The sequence below is a fragment of the Equus quagga genome, chromosome 1, assembly GCF_021613505.1.
Source record: "Equus quagga isolate Etosha38 chromosome 1, UCLA_HA_Equagga_1.0, whole genome shotgun sequence".
Lineage (NCBI taxonomy): Eukaryota > Metazoa > Chordata > Mammalia > Perissodactyla > Equidae > Equus > Equus quagga.
The window spans coordinates 37,688,559-37,706,033 of NC_060267.1; the positions used below are offsets into that span (position 1 = coordinate 37,688,559).

The 17,475-nt window shown below is 39.3% G+C and overlaps 1 long non-coding RNA gene across 1 annotated transcript; it reads left to right on the plus strand.

Annotated features, from left to right (window-relative positions):
* The first annotated feature begins 4,086 nt into the window (after positions 1 to 4,086).
* Positions 4,087 to 16,706, plus strand: LOC124227027 (uncharacterized). Its single transcript, XR_006885426.1, has 3 exons — positions 4,087 to 4,219; positions 4,379 to 4,579; positions 15,778 to 16,706. It is a non-coding gene; the product is annotated as an uncharacterized LOC124227027 (long non-coding RNA).
* The last annotated feature ends 769 nt before the right edge of the window (positions 16,707 to 17,475 follow it).

The window sequence follows — 17,475 nt, forward strand, 5'->3', positions numbered from 1 at the left end:
GGAGGTAAAGCATAGAGTTGTCATGAGAACTAAATTAGTTAATATATTAAAATGCAAAAAACAGGGGACCTTAGTAAGCACTCAATAACAGTGAGCAAGTATTATTACTATTCAACACCATATTTATACAAATAATATAATAATTATCATTTCCACATGTCCAAGTTTATCATGCTGGAAAAATAGACCTAACAGATGACATACTTTAGAATTATCTACAATGAAATGCCAAGGAAAGGAAGGTGTTTTGTTTACGTTTTCTGAGAAATCAAGTATGAGAATTAGGGGGCACTCCATGAGAGGCAATTCTTTCACTTAGGAGCCTCAACACAAAGGGCATAGCTGCTGAGCAGGAGTGGATGCAGATTTTGTGGGTCTTGAAGGTTATACAGTTTGAGGTCCTCTTTAAGGTAATATGTACATACATTTAATACAAAATTAAGTACCGTGATTTTAATGGGATCCATGTACGTGAAGCTCAGAGAAACTTAAACTTCATTAGCTTCATGGTGGATCTACCCCTGCTGGTGAGATAAGGAGAACTTCAGATCCCACCAATAGCAGAGGGTGGAAATGAGAAATAAGGGTTAATGTTAGCGCTTTGAAAGTGAGTTGTGGAAACTAATTAACATGAAATCTCGTTTATGTATGTAACTGCAGGAACCAAGAAGGCCTATCCGTATGTCCAGAGAGTGTGACATGGCATGTACACAGTTAGAATAAGGTCCTCTTAAGACCATATTCTGTAAAATGTGCTGCTTGCCTGGTTCTGGTCACCAAAGGACCCAGCATCAAGACGAGGGTCAAAGTAAGGTGTGCATAGTCCAGATACACAGAATAGTCCCTGCACAGCCTGTTTAACACCAGAGTTTGTGTGGATTACAGAGGGATTTGTTTGGAGTGTATTTATTTCACTCAACAAATACTTGTTGGGAATTTACCATGTGCCAGCTACTCTTCTAGGTAAGGGGGATGCAACAGCAAGAGAATCAATTAAAAAAAAAACAGGGCAAGCAAAAACCCTTTTGATGCTTACCTTCTATTTAAGGACCGCAGAAAATAAACACGACTAATAAGTAAATCTCATGGCATATTTGAAGGTCGGTCGTGCGTGCTATAGAACATAAACTAAGGAAGGGGGAGGGGAAGGCTGGGGAGCACAGAGGTGTGAGTTTAAAGATTTAGGCCAGGAGAGGCCTCACTGTGATTGTGATATTTGAATAAGAACTTAAAAGAGGAAAGACTGAAAGTAGCAAGCCATGAGGATATCTGAGGAACAGGCATTCCAGAAAGAAGGAACAGCAAGTTCAAATTGCCTAGACCTGTGCCTGGCACACAGCTGCTGTTCAACCACATGTATTCAGTAAAAAGGAAAAAGTGGGTTGGGCTAATCAAGATGAGTTTTAGGGGGTGACGTGGGGAGGAAAGCCAGTTTTTTTCCTTTTTGGCAATGGGGCCCTCAACAAAGAACAGAAGAGCAGGGGCCTCTGTTGTGGAGGTTATGTGGCTCTGCAGCACCGGGTGTCACCGTGGTCACTCCAGGCCACTGTAGCATTTCCTTAGGATGGATCCCCTGAGCCCTTGGTCCTGTCCTGCCCACTCAGCATGGCTTTGACTTTGTCCTCTTCAGAACCAAACTCGTGGCCTCAGCAATGGACTCCATTACTTCCCCTGCTCCCAGCAGCTCTACGATCCCTGGGCTCTGATGTGGTACATCCCTACCAGTTGCTTAGTTTCCGTCTCAGCTCCAGGCACCTCAACTCACATCACTTCACATGGCTAGTTCTACAGAATCCACAGCAATGGCACCACCATTTTATAATGGCGATTGGCACAAATCAGTCAGTCTACACTTCCAGGACAAATAGAGCACTTCTTTTTTCATAATATCAAGCAAAATCATCAAGCAGATTCTATAGTCAACTAAGTGAGTTGAATCAGAACGGGCAAGTTGTTTCTAACTACCTAAACACTCACCTTCCATATTTCACAAGGAAGAGAACATAGAAAAATCCACCAGCTTACTTCATGCACATTGCAATAGTGCACTAAACGTCTTCTACTTAAATCTCCTGAGTTACAGTTCATTTTCATTGGCTCCCATAAACACTCAAGTCTGTAAAATTTAGTAGTGCGAACAGTGCCAGGCTAAAAGTAGACTGGAAAGAATTTGCTTATATATACAACTATAATAATTTGAGAGACTGTAACGAGCTACGGGCCAGCCTATCATTTATTCCCGCGTCCCACCGCGATCCTTTCCTGCAGCCATCCTGGAAACACCCATCCTTTCCCTGTCCTGAGACAGTTCCCAGCAACTAAAACTCTAAATCTCTAATTTATCGAGCACTCACTACATGTGAGGCCCTGAAGGAAGGGTGCCACATACAGGGCCTCATTTAAAATCAAGAATACCCTGAAAAAGAAGGTAATAATATTATCCTTATTTTACAATTATTAAGATTTAAGCTCCGATAAGGCATATAACTTGTTCAAGGTCATACAGCTTATTAGTGCCTAAACCAGGATTAAACCATAGAGCTATAGGATGCTAGAGCTTGAAGTTTTAACTATATTCTCCACATCGCCAAGTGTTAATCCCACTGGGAGAGCAGGATGAGGCAGGAGGCGAGTAGTATCGGTCTGAAAGTAATAAATGGCTTCCCAAGATCCCCCCCGGACAGACGTTGTTCTTGGTCTTCCTTTCCCCTTGGGAATGGAAGCCTGATTTTGTTTGGGATGGGAATGTACCCAGCTTAATATTTTTTCATCTTTCCTTGCAGCTAGAGCTGGCCACATGACACATGGCCAATGACATGTAAATTAAATTCTGCTAGGCAGTTCTGGAAAAGGTTGTAGTTGCAACCTTTTCCAGAAGGACACAAGGGACAAGCTTGACCAGAATCTTCCCTCCTCCTTTCCTCCTGCCCCAAATGTGAACAAGAAGCTGGCAGAACTTGCAGCTGCCCTCTTAAAACCAGAAGGGAAAATCGAAAACAAAACAAAACCCGAGAAGATCTTGGCAATGAAATCGAATGACTGAACCCACATCAGACCACCTACTTCCAGGCAAGTTGTTATGAAAGGAAAGTAAGTCCTTCTTTATTGACACTGTTCTTGGCTGGGTGCTGTTCCTTGTAGATAGACGCTGAATCTTGTAGATGGACACAGCCATCAGAGCCCAGCTCATCCCGGCTCAGTGCTTCTCCATCTGGTCTACCCTTCTATCCCAAACACTCACCATCAGCCAAAGATTTAAATGTTGCACAAATTATAGAATCGAGGTTCAGCTAGGTACTTTAAGGTCAGCTATTTCCTTACTCCATATGAATATGATGTTTTTCCCTTCTGTGATGTGTGCGTTCTCTTTTGTTTCCTGTGTGTATGTTTGTTTCCTTCACTAAATTTTATATTCCATCCAGGATATGGTAGTGCTCTGCATATACTGGGTATTGATAAATACTTGTTAAATAAAATACAATAAATCAAAGGGTAACTTGCACACTGAGGGATGTTTTTAGTGGGTTTTTCTGTCTCTTTGATATCCAATACTTGCTTTCAGGCTGATGGTATATTTCTTTAAACAGTAAAAGTACACATATGATTTATATCAAATATTAGTCAGTACTATCAAGTGGCAGACTAACATTAAAAATCAGGTAATGATCTCCAATCCATGTCTACCTTCCCCCAATTCTCACATAACTAACTAAATCAAGGAATATACTATGACTTAGTTTTTATGTAAGTTTCTATTAAAGAAAGACCAAGCCTTAATGCAATATTTTCAGGATGGCTAGGGTAGAGGGCTCAATGTAGTCTAGTGAACAGAGATATTCTTTCCCAAAATTACTGGAGCTGTCTTGCTGAAACCGTCCACCAGCCCCTGTCCTTGTGACATCCATAAAGAAATGAAATCACCTGAAAATTAAAGCGGTCATCAGAGATGTGTTGTATTATAACTTAAAGCCATGGTACTCAAAGTGTGGTCCACATAGCAGCAGCATCAGTGTCATCAGGGAACTTGTTATGAATTACAATTCTCAGACCCCAGAAATCTGTGTTTTACAAACCCTCTAGGTGATGGTGATAATGCTAAAGTTTGAGAACCACTACTTTTTACTGGATTAACAGTGATAGAAGGAAATAAATAAAGTGAACTGAGAAAAATCTAGAAGGAGAAAGCGATAAGAAATGAGGAGGAAGAAGGGTGAAGAAGGTAAGAATGATGGATAAATGGCTGTGGGACACTGTTTCATAATTATCTCCCACACCACGTTAACACGATTTTCTGTAAAATCTATAAAAGATATGACAAGTTTGTTATGAGTGAATTTCTTAAGCAATTGATGTGATTGAATTTTGTGTGTTTGTGTAGAAACTGGTGAAGGAACTGGGTTCTGTGTACAGATTGACATCGGGGGGGAAGAGAAATTGCACAACCAGAAGGAACAGAGAAGGTCCCCCTGGCATCTGAATGGCATGTGGAATTTCCCTAAAGAAGTTCTCCTTGATGACATGTGACACAGAATCTAAGTTTGCTGTAAATACGGATCTTCTTCCGTCCCGACACCCCTGCGTAAGTGCACCCCCACCTTATACACATAAACACACAGGCCTTCCTAGATTTAGGAAAATACTCATATTGCTTCAGCACTTCTGTAATTGGACACTTTTATCAACTTCACTCCTTGCTGTCAGGTCTTGATGTAACATCCTGATATTGTTTTTCTCCATCAGAGTCAAGGCTCTTCCTGGAAGTAGATTTCCTGTTATCTTTAGGGAATCTTGGAGGGAAAATATCCTTTTAAAAGCAGTTGCTGAAATCTTCTTCAAAAGTTTTGTCATTCCTTTGGAATTTTAAACTTCTACTTACATTAATTTTCACTCTTGCATTGATCTGTGATTCTCATCATCGAACCTGTGAGTTCCTTAATTTTAGGGACTCAGTATTATTCACCTTTGTGTTCCCAATGACCAGTAACAGTGCCTGACGCACAATAAATGTTTGATGAATAAATTAATGGTGTTATCAATAGACATTAATCTTTTCCAGGCCTCAGCTTCTCTCCCTCGAGTCCTGTGCTAGACACCTTCCCTTTGCTCCTGGCATCCACTCTCCACCGGCTCCACTTCCTTGCACTTGGACTTCTTATTAGGTTCGGCCAATGGAGAGCTATGACTGGAGACTGGAGGGAAAGAGGAGAATAAGGTCAGAGTGTATTCCCCTGCTGCCTCCTTCCCTGTGGGGTCACCGCGAATTAGCTGTGTCCCTTGACTTAAGATGACTGCTTCTTTCAAGGAGGCCTTCTGCACACTCTTCTTCCCCGTTCTACTAACTGCTTCTTCCCCTCCTTCCTTTGTGATAAAGAACGGTACTCGTTCTGCTGACCCTAGCCAGATTGACTGCACTATTCTTTGTGGTTCCTCTACATCCTGCCTACACCCATGTAAATATTAAACAATCCCCAAATTATCCTAATCTGAATGTGCCATCTCTTTACTGTTGGAACACTGACTCACAAAACTACCAAATACAAAAATATTGGAAAACCTTAATATCTTTAACTGTTCACCAGCAACTGGGTTGTTCTCAATACGTGTTGCTTTCGCATAAATAACCTATTTTAAAGATTTCATAAGTATAATATTTTACATTACATATTGCATATAAACTTACGCCCTCCCTAGTCTCCTGTCCAGGCGGTGCAGAGGGGCACTGAGCCAATCAGTGTCTGTAGAATGTTCTAGTAGAGCCAGGTCTCCCACAAATAACTTCATGCAAGGATTTCAGAGAATGTGCAAATATGCATGTAAAATATCTTCCTTTTGGTTTTTATATGCATAATACAATTTCTCCCAAAGGTATCATATCTTTGATTTATTATTTTTGCTTTTTGATTTGTTGGGATATTTACATTTTAAACTTTTCAGCAACAAAACCACTTGTGGAACTTTGAAAAATATACTTTGAAATCTGTATTTTTTAAAAGCCCATCAGATGGTTTTGATTGGAACCCAGGGGGGACCCCTAGTATATGTTATAGTGTCATAGGGTTAGTATTGAGTAGTTTTACCTGTTTGACTTTTTAATAACCTTTTGTAAATGTCGTACCACAGCCCGAGATTATAGATGACCCACATGCTTGTCTTTGCATCCAAGGGAAGTGGTGAAGGGAATAACCCTGGTATCAGAGGCCCTGGCTTGTACGTCTCCACTACCACTGAGAACAAGTTGTTAATTTCCCTACACCTTGCTATTCTCACTTGTAAAACAGAAAGGTTGAAGAAAATGGTCTCTAGAGTCCTCTCCAAATCAGTAGTTTTTTATCCTGGTGTCATTAGAAAAAAGGGAATACGTTTCTTTTCAAAACTCAGTCTTCATAGCTACATATAACTGTATATAACCCCAAATGATTTGAAGCCCTATATACATTATTTTCCAAGTAAGAAAAATTCAACTGTGCCTCTCCACAAATTCTCTACATTCTTCCTGCCTATAATTTCTGTTTTATTCACTGTTATTACTACATCTAATTTAGGTCATTTCATATAATTATTGGAACAACCCCTTCTCCAAATCTCAACTTGCAGCACTCCCTTCATCATGCTCTCTTTATGTAGAATGAACTCAACTGCCCACAGCACCTTCCACAGACGGTGTCTTACTTGCTTAATGATACCCAGATACACTCCTTAAATCTTAAAGTGCTTCACCGAGTCTCTCCACCCTGCGTCCCTTCTTTTGTGAATTTTTTTTAGAGAATTTTTTTTTTAAGATTTTGTTTTTTTCCTTTTTCTCCCCAAAGCCCCTGGTACGTAGTTGTATATTCTTAGTTGTGGGTCCTTCTAGTTGTAGCATGTGAGACGCCACCTCAGCGTGGCTTGATGAGCGGTACCATGTCCGCGCCCAAGATTCAAACCGATGAAACACTGGGCCGCCTGCAGCGGAACGCGTGAACTTAACCACTGGGCCACGGGGCCGGCCCCCCTTCTTTTGTGATTTAAATCTCTGGAAGATCTTTCTCAGTCCCTTCGATCTCAGTCCTCTTGAACAACTTTACATAGCTTATTTTGAACTTCTATGCCAAATATATATCCAAAAACACACCCAAGTTTAGCCCCTTTTACCGTGGCTACTGCTTCCTCCATAAAGCCTCCTTGGGCTAGAAGACCAAGTAACTCCTCAATGTCACCTTCAATGACAGTATGACCTCAGCAACTTCCCCCTCACTTGCACTTATTCATTCAACAAACATTTGTTGAGCACCTACTCAGTGGCAATACTCTGTCCATTACCCACAAATGCTTTATGTCCTTTCACACATGCATATTAAATCTGTGTCTATTTTGTCACCATTCGTTACTCAAATGAATAGACACCTGCTTGTGTCTGCGTGCATCAGCACAACCCCGGAAGTGGAAGGATCACATCCGCTCACTTTAGTACAGTCATAGGGCCGAACTGCTTGCTTCTTGAGGCATTCAGGCTTTCAGAACCCTGCTGACACAGGCCCAGGCACTAGTGAACATTGTGGTATGCTGCTCAGATCCTCTTGCCACGGTGAAGGACTTATTACCCCTGCTGCTCAGAGCACAGCCTGCAGACAGCCCCTAGCTTCAGGCTCCTTCAAATACCACTCCAGCTAAAGAGATTCATGTTGTCCAAGTCAGGTTCTCTTTGAGGATGGCCTACATCCAAAGACTGTTCGGCACAGGACTAGAAAGGCCCATCTCTCTCCTCTCAGCTCGGGGTAGCTGTGAAGTAGACTTCGAACTCCCCATAGGCTTGGCTGAGCCTTTTGCCGAAACCGCCTTGAAGCTTGACCTTCTCCTCCCCCGAGGCCTGCTTCATTCCCTTCTCTTTCACAGGTGTTGATCCTAGGAGAATTCTGTAAAATGCCTCCTGCAGGCTGGTCTCTGTCTTAGAGTTTGTTTCTTTGGGACCTCAACCTGCAACACACAGAATAGATTAGAAAAGGTTTCCACAACTAGATGAGAAGGAATATAGAGGCAGAGCCCACCTACAGCAGACAAGATCTCAGTTTTCCACTTTCATTTTAGCTTTTTGATAAAAGAAATCTTGAGCTGGTCCAATGGTGTGGTGGTTAAGTTCAGGGCACTCCACTTCGGTGGCTCAGGATGGTGGATTTGCATCTCAGGCGCAGACCTACACTGCTCATCAAGCCATGCTGTGGCAGTGAGCCACGTAAAAATAGAGGAAGGTTGGCACAGATGTTAGCTCAGGGCCAATTTTCCTCACCAAAAAAAAAAAGAAAGAAAGAAAGAAAGAAAGAAAAGAAAGCATAAAAAAAAGAAAAAAGAAACTGGATGCAGAGACCATGCATTAAATAAAGTGAGAAAACTGATTCAGCAAAGTGCCTGTTCTTTTCTAGTCATGGTAAATTCTATAATGCTTAGCTTTAGTGAGGAAGAATAAACATTTATTGAGCAACTATTAAGTTCTAGGCATTTTAGCCACATTATTTCATTCAGTCTTTACAGTTACTCCGAAAAGGCTGACACGCACAAAGAATTAAGGTAACTTGCCAAATATCACACCATTAATAATTGAGTTAGAAACAATAGGACTTGGAATACTGCAAAGGACAAAAGGATGCAAGTTTTTAGCTCTTAAAAAAAAGAGGCAAAAATTTCAGTTAAATTTCTCCTTTCTGCATGACTCTTTAATATAAGATTTTTACAAGATTTATACTCTCCGATTAAAGAGGAGACCATCTTGCTGAGTTTGCCTTTCGAAGCCATGCTGGAAGTTCCTACCAACCCTTGGTAGAGGTAGAGGAAAAGTGACCCTGCTTGCTCTTTATTATTTATACCCTCGACAGAACAATACCTTCCCAATCAAGCCTTGTCACTTTCTGATGATGGCGTTCCATTAATCTCCCAAGAAAACACCAGTACTGGCGCACATCAAGTAACTTTGTAAAATATAAGGTTCTGGTAATTTAAGAATAAAAGAAGGCACTAAACCTCACTTTTCCCCAGGTCCACATATCACTTCTCAGGCTTGTTTTTTTCCAAAGACCACCCCCAAAGAAGCTATTTAAGCTCCTGGGAGGGCCTGCTGAATTTATGGCCCAGAGAAACGTGTTAAGTATTAGCCAATTGTGCCAAGAGACTGCTAAACTGGATTTTGTTAACTGAACCTGAAATTTTCTGGGCCTTTTACAAGACCTGCAAATTTCAAACTGAATTTATACGTGTTTATAATAGCCTGAAAAATCAAAGTGAAAGGGACCAAAGAGACCTTTGGAGTGAAAGTCTCTTTCTCATGTAGACAGTTTAATTGCTCAGTGTGAAATAACACAATGCCATTAAAGATCCTTCTGGAGGGCCTGGTCTACCCATACAGTGGTGAATTTCCTTCCAGTATTGCAATATGTTGCCATTGGCTCCTCACCACTGGAAAGCTGCTTTTGGAATTCTGCAAAACTGGCTCTCTCTGATTGCTCTTGAGCAAAGACCACATTCAGCAAATTTTAAGCAGGGACAATAGGTCATTGGCTCATGCAAAAAAATACCATTTCCCTAGATAGGTCTCTATCCTAGTGGTGTTTGCGTCTTAAATAACTTCGAGTCCTTATGGAGCAATCTGTCTTGTCAATTTTTTTCAACTTCCTGCCAGGCTCTGTATCAGAGGAAATTCAATATTTGTCTTTGCAGTCTTTGTGTCCTAAGTAAACAAAGTGTCCAAAAAATTGTCAAAAATCATGAAATACCAATTTTTCTAATAGTAGGAATTTTTGTATTTTTTCACACTTTACTATTAATTCTTCTAATAGTAACATTGACTTGTAAAACAGTAAGTGGTCCTGATTCATGTGGCTATAAATGATGAAAAGCGGTAGTGACCATTTATTAAACACATACTAACCCTCACTGTGGGCCAGGTACTAATTGATGCGATTGGCACATGGCTTATCTCAACAGCTCTAAAAGGAGAGTCAGACAGGTTAAGTAAAAAGCAGTACAACTAGAACTCAGCCTGACTCATTCCACACTGTGCTTTTAACCATTGAACAGTCTCTCCAGAGTGAAGCTAGAAGACAAATGATGACCTCTTTTTTCACTCCCTTCTCCAGAAATACTGTTTACAACCCTCTCACAAGGCAAGAGAAGATGAGGAGCTTGATAAAGTCATATTTTATCATACAATGACTTTGAGAGAAAAGCAATGAATATGCCTTCAGCCTGGCAAAATTCCTGTGCACAGTTCTTGTGCTTGTTGTCTTATGATCTTATTTGATAGATAGATAAATAAACAAATAGATAAACACACATATGTATATATTACAAATTATATATGACATGTATATAAATTATATATGAAACATATATGAAAAAGTACACACAAAATTCTATAACAAAGGAACATAAGCATTTATGGAGAAGTTACAACAAGGTTTTCAATGGAGGACTTTGTATTTATTGAGGGAACTTTGCCAAGACATTTGTATTCTGTCAACAGTTGAAAGGTATGATTTTGACTCCATTTTGCAAATGAGGCTGAGGATAAAGTTAAGTGTCTCACACGAGGCCACATGGATATTAAAGCTAATCATCTAAACTAAAGCACCCCCTCAAATTCTCACACTGTCAACTTTCTTATCGTAACAACTTCACCGTTTCCAGCTGATTTCCAACAGCTGTTTTTGTTATTGTCCTCGATGTTGTTTTCATTTCCTGCTCTCCATTTACATAGAGATATTTTCAGAATAAATCTGCCTTTCAGCCAAGATCAATTTGTCCTACTTTAATTCTCACCAAATGATATAACATAGGGTTGACTCTACTGCAGTAATTGCCAAACTTTGCTGCCATTGAAATCACCCAGGAATCTGGAAAGACAGACTCATGTTGCGTTGCTGTCCCCAGATATTAGGATTTATTTGGTATGGGATGTGATCTGGGAATCCAGGTGTTTCAAAGCTCTCCCAGGTGATTCTAATGTGCAGCAAAATTTGGGAACTTTGTTCTATGATTCTTTTAGTCTTCTCGAGGGCTGAATCTCCAAAACTCCCAGCTTGTGCCATGGACTATATTATTCATTCTCTCTTTTTATTCCAGTTGTCTATGGACCCTCAGAGCCCTCCCCTCATTCCTTGAAGATTATTATATTATTATATTAGCAATGGTCACTCCAAAGCAATTACTGCCATAATTCTTGGTGATTTCCATATCCAGGTAGACAATGTTTCCAATATCTTGTCCTTTCAGATTCTTGCCTCCTTCCTTGTATTGTGGTTGTCCTTAACACTGCCTTAGTCACTTCTGACACAACCATACCCTCCATATGTTTTACCAATAACTTTATCATTCCCCAAGCTCAATTTCAAGTGCACCTCTCTCCAACCATTACATCCTATCTTTCAAGATCATTTACTTCTGTCCTCAACTCTAACAATCCCTCAGCTGTGTTTGGATCTGTCTTTGGATCTCCAATTATTCTACCACCTTTTCACCACCCCTTACCATCCTCATTTTCTCACCTCCTTCTTATCCAGCTTAGATCCTAGAATTCATCAGTATCATTATTCCCTTATACACACAGTCTCTCACTGCCTTCCCCTCCATAGTAGTCCTTTGGCAAAATGCCAAACCTGGCTAAACATCAGTCTGTATCTAGTTTTCATATGCACCAAAGTAGGCAAACAGATCCAAAAAAAAGCATTCAAACTTGCTGACTGGGCTCACTTTAAAATGATGACTATTATCTTCAGATAGGCCCTTTGTGCTGCCAGGCCATACTACTCATTTCCCTAATTCATTTACTCATCCATCTTCTGAGCTCCTCTGAGCTGATGACCTAGATTCTTATTCTGTGGAAAACTATGAGACAAGTTGGGAGATAACATCCACATGGGTCTACCACAAAACCTACCACACCATCTCTTTGTTTGCTCATTTACTTGACCTTCCCTTCTGTTCTGTGGATGAACCTTCTGTGCTCTTATGCGAGACCACGTCTCCCCCTACACGCTGAATTTCACCCCTCTCACTTACTTAAGGACCTCATTCAGACAATGTTCCTCTTTCTTTTTTTTAGATCATTTCTGTTAGCATGCAAACATACTGTAAGAGTCCTTATTTAAAGAAAAAAAATGCTCCCTTGACCCCATATCTCCCTCAGCAACTGCCTCATTTCTCTGGTTGACTTTACTAAAAAACTTCTCACTCTCTCCGTTTGCCCCAGTTACATTATTTCCCCGAATATCCTATTTTTCTCTTGAACCCAGTCTAAGTGGGCTATTGTCCCTACACTGAAACAGCTTTTTACATCATCCCAAATGACCTCCAGATCTCCAAATCCGAAGGTCAAGTCTTAGTCCTCATCTTGACCTCAGCAGGTTAGAGACAGTGAATCACTTCTTCCCTCTTCAACCAACTTCTTCACTTGGCTTCCAGGACACCACATTCTTTTGGTTCCCTTCCTATTTTTCCAGTTGTATCATCTCAGTCTCTTTACTGGTTTTTCTTCATCATCCTACATGTGAAATTTTGAAATCCTTGGATTTCTACACTTTTTTTTCCTCTTTCTACACTTATTCCCAGGTCTTCTCAATCAGTCTCATGGTTTATGATCTTTATGCCAAAAGCATTCCCAGTCTTCAGTCCATGCTCCCTGAACTCATCTCAGATATCTAGCTGCCTACTCAACATGATCACTTGGATGCTAATAGCCATCTCAGAATGTTTGTGTTCAAAAACAAATTCTTGGCAACTGTGGCCATATGTCCACGAAGCCCACTTTGCTGTACCTGGACTTTTGAGGGGAAGGGACAGAAGAAGCAGATGTGTTAGGTTAAAATGAAAGAGAAGAAGATGAGGCAGAGATGGAAGTAAAGTGTTTTGAAACTGATTAGAATCCATGGAGTGAGATATGAGTTAATGGTCAGCTACTGCTCTGGGAATTGCTTCTGATGTCTTCACCTATTGAAAGAAGTTTTTGTTGTTGTTGTTGTTTCTTTTTGGTAAGGAAGATTGGCCCTGAGCTAACATCTGTTGCCAATCTTCCTCTATTTTGTTTGTGGGATACCACCACAGCATGGCTTGATGGATGGTGCACAGGTCTGTGCCCAGGATCTGAACCCATGAACTCTGGGCTGCAGAAGTGGAGCATGGGAACTTAACCACTATGCCACCAGACCGGCCCCAAAAGAAGTTCTATATTTTCTCTTTTTTGGTAAATCTTTATTCTTGGTTTATTAAGCTAAAACAAAAGGTATGAGAAGATATAGATAAATAAATAACTCTTGATTCCTTCCAATACAACTCACTATTCCTCTAGTGTGTCCCATCTCAGTAAATTGCACAGTATTTCTTTCAGTTGCTTGGAAAAGAAACCTTAGAGTCATTCTTGGCTGTCTTTCTCTCTCACACATTGCATCCAGTCCATCAGCAAATCCTGTTGACTACTCTTTAAATATGTACCTTAAATCCAACTACTTATTACTTCCTCTGCCACCACCACCCTGGTCTAAGCCAGCACTGTCACTCACCTGGACCGTTGCAATTAGCCTTCTAAATGAGCTTGCTGCTTCCACCCCATTCCCCTCCAGTTTAATCTCCACCTGCAGCTGGAGGTTTCCTTTTGAAATATAACACATATTAGGGGCTGGCCCCATGGCCGAGTGGTTAAGTTTGTGCTCTCCGCTGCAAGCGGGGCCCAGTGTTTCATTGGTTCGAATCCTGGGCGCGGACATGGCACTGCTCATCAAGCCACACTGAGGCAGCGTCCCACATACCACAACTAGAAGAACCTACAAGGAAGAATGTACAACTATGTACCGGGGGGCTTTGGGGAGAAAAAGGAAAAAATAAAATCTTAAATATATCTATATATATATAAGACATATTATGTCACTCGTCAGCTCTGTGTCTCCCAGTAATTCAGTCTCCCTTAGAGTAGAAGCAACATCACCACGTGGATTGACAAGGCCCCCCATCGACTGCCCTTCACTATCTCTGCCAGTCTTTTTACTGATCTCCCCCTGGCTCGGTACATTCTCGCCTCACTGGCCTCTTTGCTATTCCTCAAATAGGCCAAACATACTCCAGTTCATTCGCTCTTCCTGTTCTTTGTTTGGATTCTTTTCTCCCAAATCTGCAAGGCTTTCTTCCTCACTTTCTTCAGGTCCACTCAGATATGACCTTCTCAGATAGCACTTCCCTGATCACTCTATATGAAAATTCATCCTGCTTTTTTAAAAATCACTTACTGCTACCAACACATTATACAGAAGTCAACCGATATTTCTGTAAAGGGCTGGATAATAAATATTTTAGGCTTTGAGAGGCAAAGGTCTCATCTCTGCCACAACTACTTAACTCTGCCATTGTAGTGCAGAAGCAGCCACAGATAACATGCAATAGAATGCAGGGCTGTTCTAACAAAACCATACTTATACAAATAGACGGTTGGCCAGATTTGGTCTGTGAGCCTTGGTTTGTCAATACCTGCCTTATATAGTACCTTCTTCTTTCCTAAACTTACCCTCTACACTGTAGACTCCTTGTTGGTAAAGATTTCTCTGTTTAATAGTAGCTGGTCAATTAACATTTTAAAGTAAATATTGCATGTTGAAATAGAAATAAATCTGTTTCTCTTTTTGTAATTTTTGCATACCTTTCTGTGATTTTCTGCCATGGGTTGATCGGTACAAAATGATAATATTTTCACCATTCAAGAGGTAATTGTGCATGTTTGGGTAAAATTTTTAGTATTGTTGTAAAAAGAAAAATCCAGCTAGCAGTCATTGGTAGATTTTCTTTATAAAAATATAAAATCAGTCCTTTGCATGTTTTGTGGTTAGGCACATTACTATTATTGTTTGGCATCTTTGTGTTGTGTTTTCTTAAAAAATAAAAATTGAATTGAATCTGAATCAAATTGGATAATAATCTACCTTTAATGTTTTAAAATAAAGTAGAATTAAATATTTGTGATGGCAATCCATTTCTCTGAGGGAAGTTGCCTTCCTTTTAAATAGGAAAATGGTCTTAATTCTAGTTTCACAAAACACAGAAGATGCACGTGAGCTCAGGCTCTCAAATATACATCGTGCCTGGAATCCATATGAATCCTTACATAGATGTTTCCAGTGGAAGCCTACTCCAAATACCATCAGAATCCCACTGCCATCAAATTCTAAAGCTGTCAGCCCAAAAATAGAGGAAAAGCATATGATTCTGAGCAATCTATCCTACTGGCATATTTCTATGGCCACTGTTTGACGGTGGTGATTGCTTCCAAAGATATGTTCAGACGAAAGCATCAGTGTCTATAATTTACTCAAATTTAATTTTTCACTAGCATAAAAATTTTCAATTTTACAGCCTGTCTTGAAACTAAAGCAAAAAGTTTGCTTCTTGAAGTTATTTGATCTTATCTCCTATACGTCCCTGAATTATGTCTTAAAATCATCCTCCTGGTGTTCCTAATAAAAGCTGTTAGAGAAGACGTCAAGATTTCTTATTTTCCTAATTGTCGTAGAAAACACAGGAAGTTTTCAAAGACTGTGAGATTCCACAACACAAAATGCTTCTGTGCTCAATGCCTCTCAGGCATCCACAGCTGCCATCAGTTAGATATTTTTGATTTGCTACTAGATCATTATTTTGGTAAGAGTAGAAAGTAGGAATTAAGAAAAATCTTCCTTCTTAATAATAGGCAATCTTTTCTCCAAAATTGCTAATCAAAAGCCAAATAAATACCTAGAATTATCCAAACTAATTGAATTTCTTTCTCATCTCAAGATGCTGTTCTTCACAGACGGTTCTGGAAAAGAAGGCTACTCTTCTTGCAATTGCTCGGAACATAAAAATTCTCTATCTAGGCCTTGAATTATCACCTTTTCCTTTTCTGAAAACAAAAGTGCACTCAGTGCGCAATGCATATCTCTAAAGGAAAATAAATGAATTTCATTCAGATGTTTGTGAAACCAAACACGGACGCTGTCATCTGAGAAGCAGAATTTATGGGAAAAAAAGAGAAAAGATGGTTCTGGGATAGTTCAAATCCCAAAGGAAGAGAAAAACACATAACACTTAGCAAGAATTCCCACCAGAAATGAGGACACATGCATTTGAGACAACGAAAAACTGAATGGAACCCAAAAACAATAGACAGATAAGGAGGTTTAGATGAGTGAAAACTATTTTTTCTTGTTTATATTACAGTGTTATAACCAGATTTTAGGGCAATTTGCCAGTGATAAATTTTTAAGCCTCCTTCAAATATGACTTGTTTAAGATATTGACTTCAGTATTCTAATAAACATTGGCTTAATAGGGGTCACCAGTGTGCTAAAAAATTCTCACGATTAAAATACTTGCTCAAGATTTATAGATGAGAGAAAATGCTCATCAGCATTCTGCACAAAGGTAGCAGGCAAGGAAAATAAGAGCGTGAGAGCTACTTCAGAAAGTCTCTTCTGAAACGTCCCTGTGAGTTAGTCACACCAGTTGAACACTGGCTTGCACTCTTGGACTAGGATGCAGCCAACAGTTATCTTCCCGCATGGGAGGAATGTTAGTCTGACTTGAAAGAAAGAACATACTGAACGTTATAAAGTTTTGTTGGTGCATCTCAAATAATCTTAAGGCTTAGTGCAATTCTACGTAAAATCCCAAACAGATATTTTTAACTAGGCAGATAATTCTAAACTTCTGTAAGCTGAAATGAGCAAGAAAAACTAATAAGTTTTTGTAAAGAACAAAAGAGTAACATGAGGAATTTATCTTACCAGACGTTAAAATTTACTAGGAAGCTATGATAATCAAAACTGTGGAGCTAGAACAAGAATGAATAGATCAATGAAATATAAATAAAGAACCTAAGAATACATATAGTTATATAAAAAATTAATGTATGATACATGAGATTAGTAAGAAAATATGTAATGTGTAATAAATAAATATGTAATAAATGTGTAAATAAATAAATATGTAATATGCAAAAAATATGTAATAAATAAAAAAGTATATGATAAGTAGGAAAAAAGATTGTTCAATAAATGGTTCTGGGAAATTGATCAATTATTTGAGAGAAAAAGCAAGTAACTCCGAGTGCGTTATAATGTTAAAGATTAAAAATTCAAAGCAGAAAAATCAAAGCTGGGAGAAAATGTGACTAAATATTTTCAATGGTTTATATGGAAAAACTCACAAAGAAAAAATTATTCAATTAGATTATTTTCAAGTACTATCAAGAAATATCATTACCAAACTTAAAAGGAAAACACTAAAATGGAAAAATAAATGTGAATCCAACAAATATGCATTCGGATAATGTTCTTGATAGCTAATGAGTTCTTATGAATGTGAGAGCAACAGACTACATACTAATTTAAAATTAGGGAAGAATCAACAATGGGCGGTTCACAAAAGAAACAATTTAAATGTCTATTAAACATACGAAATCAATAATCTCCCTAACAAGCAAAGAATATAATT